The sequence below is a fragment of the Microtus oregoni genome, unplaced genomic scaffold, assembly GCF_018167655.1.
Source record: "Microtus oregoni isolate MIOR12 unplaced genomic scaffold, Mior012 000087F_ref0000451, whole genome shotgun sequence".
NCBI classification, from domain to species: Eukaryota; Metazoa; Chordata; class Mammalia; order Rodentia; family Cricetidae; genus Microtus; species Microtus oregoni.
Window position 1 is genome coordinate 1,855,335 of NW_024544554.1, and position 18,738 is coordinate 1,874,072.

Here is an 18,738-nt window from a genome sequence, read left to right on the forward strand (position 1 = left end):
ATACACACACAAAATTTTACCCCTTGGATTATTTTTTGATATCTATCTTTCTGTGTGCTTGCTTGTTTTTGCTCTGTAGCTTTTAGGTGTGCTGTTAAGTTAGTAGTACAAGATTTCTCCTTTTACGAAATGTAGACACTTAGGCTATGAACTTGCTTCTAAGAACCTCCTTCATTGTGTCCCCGAAAGTTTGGGTACATTTTATATTCATTTTCATTCAGTTCTAGAAAGTCCTTCATTCCTTTCTTAGTTTTTGTCTTGACCATTTTTTCATTTTGTAGTTCAGTTTCCATGAGTTTGTAAGCTTTCTGTTGTTTCTGTTGTTGTTGAAATCCAGCTCTAATCTGTGGTGGTCTGATAGGAAGCAGGGTGTTATTTCAAATTTCATGTATCTGTTGAGACTTGCTTTGAGTCCGAGTATGTAGTTAATTTTTGACAAAATTCCATGACATGCTGACACGGAGGTATATCCTTTTCTGTTTGGGTGAACTGTTCTGTAAATATCTGTTAGGTCCATTTGGTTTATGCTACTTAGCTTCACCATTTTTGTTTAGCGTGTGCCTGCATGACCTGCCCATTGGTGAGAGCGGGGTATTGAAGCTTCCCATCTTCAGTATGTGAAGATCAATATGTGATTGAAGCTGGAATAGTATTTCTTTCATGAACTTGGGTGCCCTTGTGTTTTATGAATAGATATTAAGAACTAAAATGTCCTTTTGGTAGATTTTTCTTTCATGAATATATAGTGTCCTTCCCTATCTCTTTTGATTAGTTTTGGTTTGAAGTCTATTTGTCAGATATTAAGAAGAATACACCAGCTTGCTTTTTAGGTCCATTTTTTTCGGAATGTCTTTTCCATCGTTTTATCAAGAGGTGATGTCTATTCTTAATGCTATGGCGTGTTTCTTGAATGCAGCAGAAAGATGGATTCCATTTCTTAATCTAATTTATTAGTCTTTGTCTTTTTATTGGGGAAATTTAGGCCATTAATATTTGGAGATATCAATGAGAGTTGTTCATTAATTCTGGTTATTTTGTTGCTGTTGTTGTTGGTAGTGGTGGTGGTGGTGGTGTGTGTGTTTCTCTTTTGGTTTACTGGTCTGGAATTAGTTTTTCCTTGTGTTTTCTTGGATCAGAAGTTCAAGGTCACTCTAGGCTAAATAGTGAGTTCAAGGCCAGCCTGGGCAACCTGAAGCCCTGACTTTAACGATATCACTTAAACATCAGCTGCTGTTGGAATCGGAATGCTTTGTGCAATTTAGTCTAAGCGAAACTTTCGAAAAGGTTGCATATTTTGCTCATGTATGTAGTGAACATGGACATAATTCACATGACCCCTATGAATGTCCATGCCACAATGTTTTCTAAAACTAACTTGACAAATGTCCTAACTGTAGGAAAAGAAGAGAAGACGCTTGAAGCGCTTCCGACTCCTGTGACTCAGGCCTGCATCTTCTCTCCAATAGAAGACCCAAACTAAATATTTCATCTTCTGTTTATCATCCGTTCTTTAATCTTTTCATTGACGTTGGTTTGTACATAATGCCACGGCTATAATTTATAAATAAAAATAGCAATCCGTATTTACTGTATACTAGAACAGAATGGCGTTGCTTTTTGGCTGAGAACATTGTAACAAGATTTTAATATAGTATTGTAACAGTGTTTTTAAAACATTTGTATAAGTTACATGTATGATATTCACAATCTGTCGTTATTTTTATGCATAAGGTGAGTGATTGTTGATAACTTATTATTGAGTATTGAATTTCCTTGTGTTACCCTTGCTTTAAGTATGCATGGCTGGAAATTGACTGAAGTACTATGTCAAAATAAATTACAAGCTTAAACTTTATTCATACTTTTTAAGCGTAGTGAATTTGATACACTTCTTCCTTCACAATTTTGGTACTCTTTGCAGTGAATTTGAGATATAATATTTGCTAAAGACACCACTTTTTATGGAAAACATCTGGGGTAATTATAATTAGTTTAGGATCTGTAGTGTTGGTTTCAAAAGTTGTTGGATTCACCGGAGAAAGAAGCTTCTCTTACTTAATGACGAGAACCCTCAAAATTAAGATGGAAACCCTTTATGGTATTGGTCCTGTGGCTTACAGGATAATTTTAGCGTATTCCAAAAGGAAATGAGGGGTAACTTGTACGTAAAGTGCCAGACCGGCCCGTTACACCTGTTAGCGGGCATCGTTTGGAACAGCTGTGTCTTTTATTGTCAGTAAACAGATGCAGAACACACTGGAATGTTTAGAGCAATATGTTAATCCTGCTTCCCCTACTGATCGTCTCAGAGTGTAGTGATTAAGTATTGGCTGTGCAGCTGTTGCTACAATTATAGCATTGCTTAGTTAATGTCTTCTTCCCAGGCGCAAGTCTCGTCAAATTTTAGGAAATAATATTTAATCTCGAAGTGTTTTACACTGTAGTTTATTTATACAAAGTCATTTCTAGGGATAAGTTTACTTGAACATCGTGAAGAATTCCTGCATGGGAGATTCTTAAAAATGCGTTGGCAAATTAATGTTCTTTGACAAAGAATTTTTAATGTGCTTTTAAATTGCTATTAATTGGTTCATGAACATAAAGTAAGTTTTAATATAATAACTTAAATTATATTGTTGAAAATTTCAATCAGGGAGTTGAATAGGAAGGAAGTCTCGTTAAGTATTTTTGAACCAACATGTATAGCATTTTCTTAGAACACTGACTCCACTCAGGCAGTACACCATACAACTTTTTGATTTATAGTATAAATTTATAATATAAATAGAATTTATAATAACCTCCTTGTGATTTAATTATGCTTTAATTCTTATCATTTCACCTTGTTAGAGAATCTATTTAAAATCTCATGTAATTACCAGTTTATATACAATTTCAAAGATCCTTTGTATTAGCTGAACTTATTAATACTTTAATTTGTTTTTAATATGTGAGATTTAGTTTATAAAACATGTTAATTGCATTATAATACTCTTGGCCTCATTTTTAGCTGAGGAATTTCAAGCCAGGAGGCATGAAGCAAGTTGGCCAATTCCTTAACTCTAGGAGGTAGAGATACTTGGATCTGACCAAGGCATTTGAAACTTGGAATTCTTTGTCTTAACAACTGTATGTTTTGTCTGCCGTTCCATTTAGCATGAACTTTCTGTAGAATGGGCAGTGTCCTGGTTTTAGCCGCTCTGTGCTTCCCCGCATGGTTATTACACCATTTCGACAGAATTGCGTAAAAGTAAAGTACAGGGAACAGTAAGACCTCCAGCGCCCGTCTCTCATGACACACAGGGGCGGCACGGGGCCCTTAGAGCAAACACCTGGAACGCCCTGATGGGACTGTTTCCTTTCCTCTGAGGGCACTTTGTGGAAGTGACCCCACGATCCTGCTATCCTTCGGCCTCAAAACAAACACTCTTTGCTTCAAGAGATCTTGAAGAGCAACATCGTGTTCTTTTTACCTAGTCCCTGCTGTTTTACTTATGCCTTCACTTAGAAATATTAGTTGTTGTTGAAATTTGTTCTCGAAATGATCGTCTTCCATCGGGTATTAGTGCTAACTATTCCTTTTCTCGTGTGTGAAATAGGGAAAGAACTGAGACTTGGATATACTAAGCTAATTAAACTGCTGTATAAAGTTCATGTGTGCTCGATTTTTTTTTCTTCAGAAAGCAAAAACAAACCAACAAAAGCCCCAAACTAAAAATCTAAAACGGTCTAGCTAGTCATTTTTGTGGAGGGCCCAAGATGCCCCATCTCCAGCATCTACTTCCTGCCATGGAGTTTCCCCGACACTGACGGGATGCTTTTAGGATTAACTGGGATCAACAATGTCATGAAGTACTGCTGGAGGAAATTTAATACAAGTCCATTATGAGATACGCCTCTGGAGGTAAAATGTTCTTACATGCAAACTCTATGAAATAGCTTATGGAGAGAAAACATTTTGTTTGCAGGAAATATTGGGAAAGTTTTAAAGTATTATTTAGTTTTAAAATGAAAACAGTTCCATAATGTTTTATTTGCTAAAGTTAATCATCAATTAATAGTTTTTTTTTCAGCATTACTATTTTTTAAATTGTGTTATATGTGTGCATATTTGTGTGCATGTGCTTGTGTGTGTTTTGCAGGGGTGTGCACCTGTGTGCACATGTCCCTGGAAGCCAGAAATCAGCACTGGGTGTCTTCTGTCACCCCGCACTTACAGAATGATGGACTATAGTGATATTTTATTTGTGTTTTAATAAATGAAGCTTGCCTGAAGATCCGAATGCAAAACTAGCCACGTTACTCAGTTATACAGGCCAGGCAGTGGTGGTGCACACCTTTAATCCCAGCACTAGAGAGGAATATAAAACGGGAGGAGACAGGAACTCAGGGTCTCAGGTACAGCTTGAGGTTTTGGTGGAGAGCATTGCAATCTACAGTCACTCTGAGGATAGGATCACCCCTTTGTTTGAGCCTTGGTAGAAGTAAGAACTCCCTAGTGGTTTGGCTGCTGTGATTTTCTGATCTTCACCTTGAACCCCAAAATCTGTCTCTGGGTTTTATTATTCGTGCTACATGGGACTTAATATTCAGACATGCACATTATGGTTTTTGATCAACTGCATCCCCATTCCTTCCCTTCCAATTTTGTCCCGCCCCTTTTCTTTCCCATCTCAACCATGGCTGTGTGCTCCATGAATCTCTGTCTCTAAACTCACTGAATCCATTTAGTGCTGCCCAGATGGGATGCACATACACTGGGGCAAGGTAAGTCTCGCAGGGTCTGCATCCGGGAATAAAACGACTGTCCCTCACTAGCAACCCAAAGGTCCTTAAAGACAGGCGGGGCTAGCCGGGCGATGGTGGCGCACGCCTTTAATCCCAGCACTCGGGAGGCAGAGGCAGGCGGATCTCTGTGAGTTCGAGACCAGCCTGGTCTACAGAGCTAGTTCCAGGACAGGCTCCAAAGCGTCAGAGAAACCCTGTCTCGAAAATCAAAAAAAAAAAAAGAAGATAGGCGGGCTTGCATGAACCCTTTCCCAGCCCCTCCTAGGATTTTGGCTGGCCTGATCTGGTGCAAGTCCGCCTTACTTTGAAGAGAGGGTTTTTTCACTGAACCTGGAGCTCCCCACTTTGGCCCAGTTCCCGGGGCCCCTCCTGTGTCAGCCTCCCCAGGACTGAGATGACAAGCTCGCTCGCTGCTCCTGGCTTTTGCTTAGATGCTGGTAGCTCCACGCAGGCACTTGTGTTTATGTGCCAGGCATTTTGCCCACCCAGTCATCTCGAAGTTCCTAAAATTACTGTTTTATTCATGTATTGTCTCTAATTGGTAACTGTGAGTTTTGGTTTTTCTTTTGTTCTGACTTTGAGACAGAGTCTTAAATTTGCTAACCTGGAATTTTCAGTTCCCTTGCCTCAGCTGGGGACTAGATTATAGATATGTCATACTACAGCCTCAGATTATTTTTATTAATATCTACATCCGAACACACGGAATATAAAACAAACAATAAAAATGCCTATTTTGTATTACATACTACAAAATTTCCAGGAAAAATAATCTCGCTTTAGTTTTATATTTTTGAAGACTTTTGAAAAGTGAGACTTTTGTTGTTGTTGTTGTTTGGAGACAGGAATTCTCTGTGTAGTCCTGGCTGTGCTGGATCTCGCTCTGTAGACCAGGCTGGCCTTGAACTCATAAAGACTCCCCTGCCTCTGGCTCCCCAGTGCTGGGATTAAAGGTGTGTGCTATCACCATCCTACTGAAAAGTGAAACTTTTTATGTTGCAGCAATTTAGATGCTTATCCACCTGCACGCAGAGAAATCCCTTGTGCCCCTTGCTCAGCCCTCCCCCCCAGGGGTGCAGATGCGGACACATCACGCATCACGGCAGTACTATATCAGAGCCGGATTCCGCTGACGCAGAGGGCATTGGCCCGAGCTTGGCTTCTTCCTCCCGTTCTTTTTCCGATTTTTGTTTATTTGACTTCTGTTTATTTTCTTGTTGTCCTCTGCCTTTATTTTGTACTGTCTTTGTTTCAGACCTATTCTCTCCTTTTCTGGGGAATAGTGTGTAGAATTCCTGTTAATCTTCCTTAGTTCTTTGGTGGAATTCCACAAAGCTATATTATGTAAACTATCTATATTTTGTTTGGGATGATTTTTTTTTACAGGACTGTTTAATTCACACATCTTCCACAGACTGAGCAATGATTTGGGGGCACATCAGGATGCAGACACACTTGGTGTCTGTATTCCACTCATGGGGTTGGCGACTTAGAGTTTCTTTCCTTATAGGTTCCTCTTATTAATTTTGCTCTAGAGTTCTTAATTTTATTGACCTTTTGAAACAATCAACTCTTTTTCATTATTCTATGTAGGTTTTTTTTTCAATTTAATTTCTACTTTTTCCTTTGATACATCTTCTTGTTTGAGGCCTTTAAAAATATCTCGGATTTTCAGAGGGCACCAAAGATGTTAGCATGAGACCCCCTACTGGACTTCTCCGGGGTGTGTTTCCCTCTTCTCAAGTGGGCACATTTAGCTGTAGGGGTTACTGGGTCAGCACTGGCCTAGCAATGTCTGCCTATTTTGATACATTATTCTCTTATTTGGTTTAATGCAGTTGAACAATTTATTTTTTGTTTAAGACTTTTCTTGTTATTTTTCTGTTTCCTAGTTTGGTTATGCTATATTTGAAGAAAACATGGTATATCAATTTAATTCTTTGAACTGTTTGGGAATTTTTATAGCCCATTGATAGAATCTCTCTTGATAAACATTCTGTGACCAAATGGATAGAGTATATATATGTACAGGAAAGAATATGCCCAAAAGAGTCTTCTTGGTCAATGACAAACACACACTCAATGCTAGTTCCCACAAGACTGCATTGTCTCATGACATCGTAGGCACCTTAATCTGTGATGTTCATTAACCAAACCACAAAACTGCAGAGCAAGCGTTTCTCAGAACAAAACCCCATCATTCTCCTGACTGTGTAGAGTAGATTCTGTTCATTCATTGTGTCCTTCAAACACTGCATAGCTGTGGGCGTTTGGTCTAGTTTTTCAATGGTTGAGAGTGTTGACATCTTTGATTCTAATCGTGATTTGTGTTTCTCTTTCAGCTATGAAGGTTTTTTTTCCTTAAATATATTGAAGTCCTATTGCTACACAAGCCTTTCACATTGTTGTGTGATCTTTGTGGCTGACCTTTTCAATCATAACGTAATATCTTAGTTAGGGTTTCTATTGCTGTGAAGAGACGCCATGAGCATGGGGCTGTAATAGAGGAAAGCATTTAGCTGAGGTGGTGGCTTACCATTTGAGAGGTTTAGTCCACTGTCATCGTGGTGGAGAACATGGTGGCTGGGAGTTTGGTGGTGTGCAGGCAGACATGGCGCTGTAGAATTCTACATCTTGATACAAAGGCAACAGGAAATGGACTGTCTCACTGGGCATGGCTTGAGCATATATGAGTTTATACTGTGTCAAGCGTCTTTGGGGAATCGAGATCATCAGGAAGTGGGGAAGAGAGGCTGACTTCCACTTTCCTTCTGGAGTGCCCTTACCCATATTCCCTCCCGTTTACACTCAGCTCCTCACTCGAGGCCAGCTCAATGTGTCTGCCCAACCTTTCGCTCAAACCTCAAAACTGAGTCTGTTTATCTTTCCATAAGACGACTGTTCCAGGTAGTTTCATCATCATGCCAGAAGGTAATTCATAGAGCAATGGCTTTGCCAATAATTGTACCGGATATTTAAAGAATTCCCTTCAGCCCTCCAATGTAAAACAGAAAAGAAAGAAATGCTTCCTCATGAATTTTTGTGTCATCTTTGCACAGGGTCCATGCTAATCTTTGCACAGTTCCACTTTTAGTGTATGTGCGGCCGAGGTGAACACAAGACATAAGTGCTTCCCACTAAATAGGGCCATCATTACCTTGATACCAAGGGCATCCAAAGATATTTGTAACACACTACAGGCAGTTTGAATATGTGCAAAGATGCTCATTAACATATACTAGAAAACCAGCTGTAGTAGTTTGTTAGGAAGACTTAAGACCCGGGAATGTAGCTTGTTCAGTAAAGTGAATGCTTGCCTAGAAAGCACAAAGCTCTGAGTTCCATCCTCAACACTGCATACACTTGACAGGGCGCTACAAACCTGTATTCTCAGAACTTGAGCAGTGGAGGCCAGAAGATCAGAAGAAGTTCAAGCTCGTCTTCAACAACATAACCAATTCTAAGGTGGTCCGGAACTTGTCTTCAGGAAATATCTTGAGAGCTTGTCTCAGGAAGAAAAATACAAAGCCATGGCTAAACGTTATTGGCAGGTGGAATTGATCACAACAAGGCAGTGATTGAACAGAGAATACGGTAGGGGCAAGGGAGACAGGAGACAGGGAGGTGAGTGAACTACCTGTTCTACAGGTGTGACGACCCCGAGTCTGGATCCTTAAGGTCCACATAAAGCCACACGTGACAGCATACATTTGTCGCAGGCTATCTGATCACACTGGGACCCCTGAGACTGTACTGTTTACTGGAAAAACCTGTTTCTCGTTGTGGTGAAATTGGGCCCTAGCACGCACCTTTCATCCAAGAGCCTTCTGCTTGAATATTGGAAGCAGAAGTCAGCCATAGGTCAAAAGCAAGGAAACTCATTGACAGGAAGAAAAGATAGAGAGTAAGAGGGAATCAGGGGGACGGATAGAGAGATGCACAGGAAGTAGAAGGGAGGGACATTGAACTTCAGTTTTATTTGAGATGGGTAGGAGAAAGGTCTTGTTTCTTGGATATCAGTGGAGGAGGAAGGTCAGCCAGGTGCTGTCTCTGCCTCTCTGGGCTAGCAAGTTTTCACTCCAGTATCCAGCTCCTGAATCTTAATGGGTAAAATCAAACAAGTCAAGATTTGGTTAAAACTAACATACATTCCGTACTCCCAGCACTCCGATGTCCATAAGCACAATAATAAATGGTGTCCATGTGCCTGTGGGTTATTTCAGTAGAGGTAGTCACTTGGTAAAGCACAGCAGAGAACAGATAGACCCCAGAACTGGATTGAGGGAGGAGGCCAAGGCTGTTGTAGTTAGAACAGGTCCCTCAGATCAGCTGTATCGGTCGTGTGCAGATATAACATATACTCACTCCCTAGCAGATACAAAAGACAGGTTGGAGAGGCAAACACAGCTTATACCATGTTCAGACATTTTCTGCTTTATTGCCTTTTTTATTTAGAAAAAAGTTTTCATACAATATATTTTGATTATACTTTCCTCTCATTCCAACTCCTCCCAGGTCCCCTCTACCTCCCTGCCCTGTTCTTTTCTAAAAAACAAAATAAATTTTAAATAAATGAAAGTCAAAATAAATAAAAACTAAAAAGACAAACCTACCAAAATAAAGGAAAAAGCACACACAAGACCATAGAGTTTGTTCTGTGTTGGTCCGCTGCTTCTGTGCATGGGACATGCCCAAGAGTGTGGTTGGTATACTAGTGTAACTTCATTGGAGAAAAATGACTTTCCCTTTCCCAGGAGGTACCAGTCATAGGGGTGGGGGTTTTGTGCTCACTTCCCTTCTCCGTGCTGGGATTTTGTCTGGCTTGAGTAGGTCTCATGCATGCTGCCACAGTCTCTGTGAGTTCATATGGGCTGTTGTGTGGGAAAGCTGCTTTTTCCTTGGTGCCATCTCTAGATCACTCAATCTTCCTACCACATCTTTCATATTGACCTTTGGGGGAGGAGTTTGATACAGACACCACATCCAGGTCAGAACACTGCAAATTTGCTTACTCTGTGCACATTGTGAGTCTCAATATTAATTACCATCTACTTCAAGAAGAAGCTTCTCTGGTGATGGCTGAGCAATGTATTTATCTGTGGGTATGTGCCACTAGGAGATATTTTATTGCTAAGTTCATTTAGTAAATAGTAATAGGGTTTTCCCTAGGGCCCATGACCTATCTAGTCTCAGGAACTTGGAAACTTCAGCAGTGTCAGGTATAAATTCCATCTCTTGACAGACCTTAAATCCAAATGTTAAGAGTGATTGGTTCCTCCCATAACGTCTGTGCCACTATTGCACAAGTGTATCCTGCAGGCCAGTCACTGTTGTAGGTGGCAGGGTTTATAGATGACTGAGTTGATTCTGATCACTATTGGTCTTTCAAATTTTTCCTAATCACTAATATTTCTTTATAACATACAAGTCAATACTTAAATGCTCTTCTGAATTGCTCTTTCAATTTGTGTTTATGCACAGAGCAGCCAAAACTGATTTGCCCATGCTCCCCAGTGGAGATCAAGGGGCATCCTGCTTCTTGTTTCAGATTACACACACACACACACACACACACACACACACACACACACACATATATATACACGCATATTACTTTATATATACTTTTTGACTTTTAAGTGCCATGCTTTTTGTTTATTTCCTTTGCTTTACCTTTTTAGTGGTCTTGCTCTTTTAAATAATCCCAGTGCATATTATGTAGTTTCTTTCCAGTGTTCATAAGCAAAAATAGACTATGATGCACTTTATGGAGCAAACAGATGCTCTTAATGGTGAGTTGCATGCTGGGAAATAAAAAAACTGTCTTAAGTAAAGTCTGTTAAAACAAGCACTTTCTTCTATTGGTGAGATTGAGATCTGAACTTACAGACGTATACATGGTAGGCAGGTGCTGTGCCACTGAGGTAAGCATCCAGCAGAAACATCCACTTTTAACGATGTGTATGGGGAGCTCCGAAGATGGGTTTGCAGGTAAGAGAGCTTGCTGCTCTTCCGGAGGACTGGGGTTGGATTCCCAGCATCCCAGCTCCAAGGGATCCTCCATATCTTGCCTACAAGTTCATCAGCACACATAGCATACACACAGACACATACGTGGCATAAATTAAAAATAAAATATACGTGTCGATGGCCAACAGCTCACAGGGTGCTATCCCTGTATGTCGTCTCGGGAATACAGCCAGGAAGACTGCACACTGATTCCACATCCGTGTGTCTTACAGAACATAACTATTCCCAGTAACAAGAGACTTGAAAATAAATGTTAAAAGTTAAGCAGTGAGTGATGAAATGAATTCCAGAGATTTTGTAAACAGGATATAGACTGGAAAGCCAGGAAAATGTGCATCGTTAAAGCCTTTATTTCAAGAAGAAAGGCATTGTCTCTGTTTTCAAACATTCTTAAGAGATGAAGATGAGAAAAGTTTATTGGATCTGATGGAAACCACATTTTTTCTTCATTCTGAGCATAGTTTTAAGAAATTATGGTGGAAACTTGATTTAAGTAGTTTTTAACTAAGAAAAATCTGATTTGAAATAGATTTCAAGAATATTAAAATGATAAATTTCATTAAAGAATAAATAGATTATTCTTTCCCAAATTTTGTATGAAAATTTTGTTAGTGGTATTCTTTAGGCAGAGTCTCACGATGTAGTTCAGGTTGTCCTCAAATTCCAAATTCTCCCACTTTAACATGTGCTATCCAGAGAAAGTTAAACATCTTCATGTATTATTGGCACTTAGATGATCATGTAAATGCAAAATGTTTGGTATGCTTTCTTGATTATTTTTCTAAGTATGAGCACACTAAAGCCCATTCTCCGTGGGGCTTTCCATTTTACCCTGATGATGACTTCTTTGCTTCTTAGGGAAAAAAGAGAGAGAGAGAGAGAGAGAGAGAGAGAGAGAGAGAGAGAGAAAGCATCTGTTTTTAATGCTTATCCCAGTGACTCTGCTTTCTAAAAAGCTTGCTTGCTTGTGTTCAGTACTTAGGCCAAACTCTGAACTCTTTTTCTTTGCTGATAATTGTAAAAGCTTTGGGAGTCTTTACTGTATCCCACACTTTGGATCACATAGTTATTATTTTGTTTATAGAACGACAGACTTTTCCTTATGAAAATAAAATTCAGGGCTGGAGCTATGGCTCAGGAGTTAAACAATGCTATTCCAGAGGATCTGGGTTGGATTCCCAGCACACATAGTGACTCACAACTGTCTATAACTCCAGCTCCAGGGGACTCAGCACCCTCTTCTGGCCTCCGTGGGCACCAGGAAAGCAAATAGCTCACAGATAAACATAAAGGCTAAATGATCATACACACAATTTTTAAAATGAGATTCATAGACATTCACATTGTAAGGTGAAAAAATATAGTAATGAGTATATACTTTGCTAATACCTTTACATTTATAAGATTTTTGGTGAGATTAGCATTATGTGCTGGTGTCTTTCTTTTGCAGCTTCAAGATGAGATAACAGACTTCGGGAAAAAGTCACAAAAACAACACATAAAAGTTTGTATACATGTCAATCATGTCCTTTAAAAGTCCCACATCTCATTGTGGTTGCCTTGACTTTAAGTGGTCTGTTTGAAGTGTTTACACGCAGGATGCCCTTTAGTCTCTAAAACTGTCAGCGTCCATTTCTTGAAGAACAGACTTCAATGATGTCTAGTGCAGTCATCAGGGTTCAACATTCACAGAGCACCTTAGCCCAATTGGTAGGCCTGTGTCACACATGACAGTGGCAGTGGCTCCATGTGCTATTTAAATTAATACAATGAAATAGAGACTCAGCCCCCCTCCCACAATAGCTGTGCACCAAGCACCCCATGGAACAGTGGCTCTTCTATTCTAGAACACTCTTACAGAATGTGTCCATCACTAAAGACATGATCTAGATGTTCAAATTGTACCAGTCCCCAAGGGAAAAAAAATCTATCAAATGATCACATTACAGTTAGTTATGCTGTCCCTTGAGTATACTTCAACACAACTGCTTTTCAAAATTAAGATGTCTCTCTTAGGACATTGTTATTTTTAGAGTCACAAGCCAGTTAGTACACGGAATACCCCTCTTCTGGAGTTTTGTCTTGGAATATGTCAAGACTGCCTAGTTTCGAGGCAATCATTGCTTCATCCTCTGCTGAGCACCACATGTGAAGGTCTGTGAAATGGGTTTCTTAATTACTCTTCCTGTCTTGTTTCTCAAGAAGGAGTTATGGAAACTGTTTTCCTCCTCTAAAGTCAGTATCTTTGGAGGAGCTTTGCTCTGTGAACATGGTCTCTGAGACTTTCATCCGTGGGGTTTCATATCTACTGATAATCCTACCTGAAACAATTGTATGGATTTGTGAAATAGTATTTTCCCTTTTCTTTTTGGATTTTTTTAAAAAGTTAATTTAGATTTATAAAACATTTTAAAGAGTTGCATAGCCTTCACCCAAATTTTTATTTGTTCTGGTTGAGAATTGTACATATATATATATTACATCTCTTTCTAGTTCCCTCTTGTAGTAATAAGGAGCGGCGGGGCTGCATCCCCAGCACCCCGGCTGCCTGGCTAGCTTATGCCCAAAATAACAACACACAAACTGTATTCATTTAATCACTGCTTGGCCCATTTCTATCTAGCCTCTTCTAGGCTAATTCTCACATATTAATTTAGCTCATTTCTAATCATCTGTGTAGCGCCCCTAGGTGCGCTTACCGGGAAGATTCTAGCCTATGTCCATCCTGGGTCGGAGCTTCATCGCGTGCGTCTGCCTGGGAACTGGGAGCATGGCGTCTCTCTGAGGCGTCTGCTCCCGAGAGGAGAGCTGTCGAGTCTGAGCTCACTTCCTCTTCCTCCCAGCATTCTGTTCTGTTTACTCCTCCCACCTATCTTCTAACCAATGAGGGCCAAGCAGTTTCTTTTTATTTAACCAATGACCTTCTTCCATCATTTCCCCTTTTTCGGTTTAAACAAAAAAAAAAAAGGCTTTAACTTTAACATAGCAAAATTACATATAACGAAACAGTTATCAAGTAAAAGTTACAATAATCTTTATCATAACTAAGGAAAACTATAACTATAACTAACTATTCTTAACTCCATCAAAGACTCCAGAAAGATACAATACTACCTAAGCAAACAAGAAAAAAGCAACTTTTAAAACTCTAGAAATGACAGAGACATCTTGCTCCCTGGACAGTCACCCAAAGTTCCTTTGTACCATTGGGGCATCCATCTTCAGCCTTCAGGCCCATGGTATCCAGCAGACATTTCCATAAAGCAGGAAAATTCAAAGTCAGTTCAGTCACTATCTGTTGTGTCCTGCAGAATGTCTCGCAGACTCTTTCATGAATCAGGAACCCCGAAAGATCATCTCACCTTAGGCAAGTTCAGTAGTCCTCTCTCTGTGGGTTCTCTGTGCCCAGATTATGCAATAGTCCAGGCAAGAGCAGTTTCTTGCCCAAATGGTTATCAAACTCCATAAGGATCCTCTTCGATGCCCATCTTCCTCTTGAAGTAGATTGTTGCTGCCAGGAGCAGAGTGTCTCATTGTCATGAAAAGTCCTCAGTTATTAAAACATTAAATGTCCTATTCTGTAATCTTTGAAAGACATGAAGAATGTCTATCTAAAATATATCTCTATATATCTAGAAAATCTAACTAACATGACTACAAGCTTTACTATTATCAATGATTATCCATTAACAACCTATATTTCTTAATTATACAGTAATATTTAAATGAACTACACAATCACAATACCTTAATCAAAATCAGAAACACTTATACATATAACAAAATTGACCTTAAATCTCTATCAATAAAGCAAAATCTATACTAATGCAAATTATTCATATCTTTAAATGTAAAAGAACGTTTATAAACCATATTTGGGAACATGGGCGCAGTTTTTTCTCTCCAAACTGCTTCCTGCTGAATGGGGGCGTTGTTAATTAGGTCTTTCACAGTATAACCTGTGTGCTAGTTTCATCTCAGTTGGCAGTTGAGCGAAGCAATTTTCTGAAGATGTTCACTGGAACCCTTCAGGAGGGCGTGGTCCATCATACCAAATTGGAATAGAAGAAATGAACAGGGTCTCAGACTCTGTGAAAACAAAATAAGAAACTCCTTTCCAAAGCATCATACCCTTAGATCCAAATTTCAAAGTCAAGGCATCAAAATATCTATGTTGGATTGTAGGGATAAGTCCCGCCCCTTGGGGGGCGTGTTCGCCTCGGGCTAATGTCTGCCTATAAATTTGGCGAGCGTGCTCCCAGCCATCGCTTCTGCTTTCCTGGTCTCTGCGGGAACGGTGGTTCTGTAAGTCTATTTCTACATTAAAGCTATATATATATATATCTTTACAATCTGTCTGCATTGGTTTACGCTGTTACATTTTGGCGTCCAACGTGGGCTATTTTGCCCCTGACTCAAGCGGGTAGCCCGCTAGCTAACATAGCACCCTCCTGGGTGCTGTTTTTTAGTTTGTGACTCAGGCCCCAGTGCCGAGTCTGAGACACACTCAGCCACACAGGCCCATTCTGCCCCGCCTGCTCGCCAGAGCAATTAACCCCTCCCTGCCTGCCTTGCTAAGTTTGGAGCGGAACCCCACTGCCTGAATTAGCAGAAACTCAAGTACCTGCGGTTTTGCAACAAAAGCCACCACAGTGGCAGATTTGGTCTGATACAAAGTGACTTGCCCAGGCGGTGGTGACGCACACCTTTGATACCAGCACTTGAGAGGCAAAGTCAGGTGGATCTCTGTGAGTTTGAGGCCTGTCAGGCGGTGGTAGCACATGCCTTTAATCCCAGCACTTGGGAGGCAGAGGCAGGCGAATCTCTGTGAGTTCGAGGCCAGGCTGGTCTACAAGAGCTAGTTCTAGGACAGGCTCAAAAAACACAGAGACCACCACTGGCAGGAACCAATCATTGCAGGTAAAAAAATTTTCTTTTATAAATAAAATGTCTGAACACATTAGTATTCAAGAATTTAACAGTTTTTTAAATTGTACCATGTGGGAGATTTTACAAGAGGTGTCTATCACCCCACATCTATGGATCCTTCTGGGATTCGTAGTTTTCATTGGCACTAAATGGTTTGATAATAGAAATATGATAAAGTCTTTACGAGACTAATCCAGGATTCTTAAGGCAGAGATTGAATGCTTAAAAACAATTGAGAATGAGTTTGAAGTTCTCCAGGCTGATGTTAAGGAGAAATTCATTACTATGGAAGAGGGAACAGCTGATCTGGATTGTAAGCTTCAGTCCCTTTCTGTAGGAACTGAAACATTAGTGGCTGATATCAAGGAGAAATCCATTACTATGGAAGAGGGAACAGCTGATCTGGATCATAAGCTTCAGTCCCTTTCTGTAGGAACTGAAACATTAGTGGCTGATATTAAGGAGAAATTCATTACTATGGAAGAGGGAACAGCTGATCTGGATCGTAAGCTTCAGTCCCTTTCTGTAGGAACTGAAACATTAGTGGCTGTTATTAAGGAGAAATTCATTACTATGGAAGAGGAAACAGCTGATTTGGACAATAAGATTCAGTCCCTTTCTGTAGGAAATGAAACATTAACTGAGAGAATCAAAACTGCTGAATGTGACAATCGGATTTTGTCTAAAGCTTATGACAGATTGGCGGAAAGATTGTCAATACAAGAAGGCACGGTTTATGCCATAAAAATTATGTCCAAAGATGAGATGTTATCTCTAACAGACAAACTTCATACTTTAGAATCCTCAATGAAGGCTTTGGAACATAATTCTGGACAGGAGATTCAGACATTGCAGAAAGCAATGGTGAATAGAATTGAAAAGATTGAGGAATTTCTAAATTCTGATGATGAAGAGCAAAGGGTAGAAAGGCAAATTTTAACTACATCTATGGGTAAATCTCTCCGGGACAATTTCCACAAAGCTATTCCTACAGCTCTACCTGCCTATCCAATAGTAACAACAGAGAAGGTGATTGGTTCCAGAAACCCTAGGGTCATCAAGGAGGATACATGGGAGCCTGTCCGTATCAATGATCTCAAGGAAATAAAACAGGCTGTCATGACTTTTGGGATGCAAGCCTCTTTTGTTAAAGAGATGCTAAGATCTTGGGCCACGACAAGCAGAGCAACCCACTTGGACTGGCTCCAGCTGAGCTCTGCGGTACTTGAGAGTGGACCGCAATTGAAATGGAAATGCTTATTCAGGCAAGAGGCTAGACTTTTAGAACAGCAGGAAAAAGCGAAGGGAATTGACATTTCCCTAGATAAAATTCTAGGTGAAGGGCTCTTTTCTGACCCTCAGGAACAAGCTAATTTGGATGAAAACACACTCTCCATGTGTACCACAGCAGCCTTAAGGGCTTGGGACAGGGTACAAGAACCAGGACAGAGAATGGAATCATTTGTCAGAGTTAAACAGGGTCAGAGAGAGCCCTTTAGTGACTTTTTACAAAGATTAACTAAGGCTGTACAAATAGGGATATCTGACCCAGAAGCAAGACGTATAATGATTGAGTCTTTGACTTATGAAAATGCAAATGTGGAATGCAAAAGGATTTTGGGGCCTTTAAAGCTCAGATCAGCGCCCTTGGAAGAATGGGTCTTGCATACACTCAATGTTGATACATTTGATTATGGCACTGAAGCATGGGTAGAAGAAGCAATTTCCAATGGTAAAAGGAGACACCAGAATACCAAATGTTTTAATTGTGGCAAAATGGGTCATATGAAAAGGAATTGTAGACAACGGATTTTCAGAAATAATAATAATAATGCATCTTTCAGGAATAATAATAATAATGCATCTTCTAGAAATAACAGAAATAGGAGGACTCAGCCTTCAGGTTTATGTAGAAGATGTGGAAAGGGCAGACATTGGACAAATGAATGCAGGTCTACAAGAGATAGACAAGGCAACCCAATACAGTTGGGAAACGTGAGGGGGGGGGCCTCACAGGCCCCCATGGCAAACATGGTTCAGTCATTTCCAGTTTCTGCAGAGAATGTGCCTCATCAGGACAATTAGGAAGCCCCATGCCTACTGTTACAAGCAATAATGATCAGAAAGATAAGTTACATGTGTTTTGGCAAACTTCTATAAATGATCAAAGACCTAAACTGAGAGTGTGTGTAAATGGCATTTTTATTACTGGCCTGCTGGACACAGGTGCTGATGTAAGTATCATTACCCCAGAATCTTGGCATCCGTATTGGCCTCTTCAGAATGTAAATGTTCAGCTCCTGAAAATTGGAACCCTATCTCGAGTAAAGCAGAGCACAAGATGGGTTGAATGTATAGGGCCAGAGGGACAAATAGGAAAATTAACGCCATATGTAGCCAATATCGCAATGAATTTATGGGATCGTGACCTATTACAACAATGGAATACCGAAATTAACATTCCTGCTACTTCTAGAGCCTATATTTCTGAGAATAATATTAAAAGATATTACAAATGGAGAAAACCGGCCATTCGGGCTGTACAAGAACAAGCAATTGATGTCCCTTCAGAGATACCAACAGCCTTGCCTCTAAAATGAGAAACCAATGTGGACAAAGCAATGGCCTTTAGCTGAGGAAAAGTTACAGGCTTTAGAACAGCTGGTACAAGAACAACTAGATGCTGGACATATAGAAGAATCTACCAGCCCTTGGAATTCTCCTGTATTTGTGGTTAAGAAAAAATCAGGTAAATGGAGAATGGTGACAGATCTCAGGGCCATCAACAAAGTTATTCAACCTATGGGCCCTCTGCAATCTGGAATTCCTTTGCCCTCTTTATTACCAAAAGGATGGCCTCTCATAGTTATTGATTTAAAGGATTGTTTTTCCACTATACCTTTTCAAAAAGAAGATAGAGAAAAATTTGCCTTCACAGTGCCTACTTATAACAATTCTCAACCTTCGAGGAGGTACCACTGGACCGTTCTC

At 40.1% G+C, this 18,738-nt stretch overlaps 1 non-coding gene across 1 annotated transcript; it reads right to left on the reverse strand.

The window, feature by feature from the left end:
• Positions 1-7,802: 7,802 nt before the first annotated feature.
• On the reverse strand, positions 7,803-7,906 carry LOC121442218. The gene has a single exon (XR_005973536.1). It is a non-coding gene; the product is annotated as a U6 spliceosomal RNA (small nuclear RNA).
• Between the last annotated feature and the right edge of the window lie 10,832 nt (positions 7,907-18,738).